The 1,605-nt window shown below is 64.4% G+C and overlaps 1 protein-coding gene across 1 annotated transcript in view; it reads left to right on the top strand.

Moving 5' to 3' along the window:
- The first annotated feature begins 1,070 nt into the window (after window positions 1–1,070).
- The window catches only part of Zhx2 (zinc fingers and homeoboxes 2), a 149,262-nt gene continuing 148,727 nt past the window's right edge, over window positions 1,071–1,605 (top strand). Inside the window, exon 1 of the mRNA XM_004634441.2 lies at window positions 1,071–1,563. The gene's annotated coding sequence lies outside the window, so the exon portion shown is untranslated. The remainder of the gene's footprint in view (window positions 1,564–1,605) is intronic.

The raw sequence follows: 1,605 nt of genomic DNA, 5'->3' as shown, positions 1-1,605 counted from the left end.
TACCTGCTCCTCCCTAGAAACACTGGGTGCTCTGGTGCTGACCGCAGTCGGCCCCAGAGCCAGCCTCCTGCGGTCTGGTCGGTCCCCGCGGCAGCCGCACCGCCGCCACCTGTTGCTGTGCGCAGCCGGAGCCGCGCCGCTAGAGTTCGTTCTCAGCCGGAGCAGAGCAGAGCAGAGCCGGCTGGGCGGGAGGACGCCTCGGGCTCCCTTTGTTTTCGCGCGGAGCTCAGCGTCCACGCTGGACCCTGGACGGCAGCCCCTGCCCACCCGCGCCATCTGCTGCGCGCGCAGCCCGGCCCACCTGGGAGACTGCGAGGCGCCGGCGGCTGTGGGAGACAGCAGGGCCATCGAGGCGGAGTGCACGGCGCAGACAGGTTGCTGCGGCGTCCGGATGCTTGGGAACCCCTGGCCAAGCATGGTGGAAGGGGCAGCTGCCGGGACGCGATTTACCGACGCCCAAGTCTGAGACCTCCCGGGGCGCGGGCCCGGCCTTAATTCTGAAACCGTCCACCTGGCCCCCGACCTCCCCGCCAGCGCTCGGGGCTCCGAGCCCAGAACCCCCGAACTCGGAGCTGGAGCCGGCTCTCGGGGCATCTGTTTATTGGCTCTTAATTGAAAAAGTTTGGAGATCTTTAACCAGGCGCAGACCTGAGTCCCGTACTTACATAAGTGGGGGCTCCTCATTCCCCACCCTCCGCAAGCGTGCCTCGATTTAAATCTTTTAAAAATTGCTCACCACCTCCCAGAGCCCGCAGGCGGGCGCCCTGGCGCTGGGCGGCCCCACCCGCGCTCTCCCCCCTCGTTCGAGGGGTGCAAGGTCCCCGGGCTGGGGCGCCGACCCAACCAGCACGCCCCCACGGCCCGCCACTCCACGTGGGCAAGATCAACAGTTTGTCGCTCAACAGTGACACCTTTAACTTTTCATAAAGAAAACGGGTCTTGCACCAAGAGGGCTTGGCCGCGCAGGGTCGCGCTTAATATTCAATGATCTCGCTCGCGCCTCCCCCTCCGCTTCTCGCAGAAATTCCACCGAGTCCGTTACTGGGCTCAGACTTTTAAGTTAATTTGCGCCCCCCTCCTCCCGCCGAGAACCGAGCCTGGCGGGCCAGCCTCCCCCGCCTGCCCGGCCTGAACTGACATCTCTCTGCCCGGAGGGGCCGAGCTTCACTTTGTAACTTTGTGCGGAGCCGGAGCCGGCCGCGGTGCCAGCTCGGGTGGTGGTATCGTATGCAAATACGCATGCTGACGTTACAGATCATGTGGGTTTTGGCGTAGATTCCCCACTGATCGAGGCATTTTTTCCTCTTTTTTTCTTTCTTTTTTAATTTTTTCTTTCTCTTTTTTTTTTCCTTTTTAAAATTTTGGCCACCGTTCTCGGAGTGGGGGCTCTTCCGTCCGTCTGGCGCGCTGGCTTTCCCCCGCTTTCCCACGGAGCCCGAGCCGGGCGCCGCTGGGCAGTGGGGAGTGGGTGGGGAGCCAGCAGAGTTCCATTTTGGAAGCCCGCGCTCGTCTCCGCGCCCAGCCCGGGCCCCCGCGTGCCCCGTCCGCAGCCCCGCGCCGCAGGTAAGAAACTTGGCCGGGCGCGGAGCAGCCCCGCGGGCGCCC

This window comes from Octodon degus, unplaced genomic scaffold, assembly GCF_000260255.1.
Source record: "Octodon degus isolate 3935 unplaced genomic scaffold, OctDeg1.0 scaffold00062, whole genome shotgun sequence".
In the NCBI taxonomy this organism is placed as follows: domain Eukaryota; kingdom Metazoa; phylum Chordata; class Mammalia; order Rodentia; family Octodontidae; genus Octodon; species Octodon degus.
The sequence above is the reverse complement of the archived record's forward strand: the minus strand, read 5'-3'. Positions and strand labels throughout refer to the sequence as shown.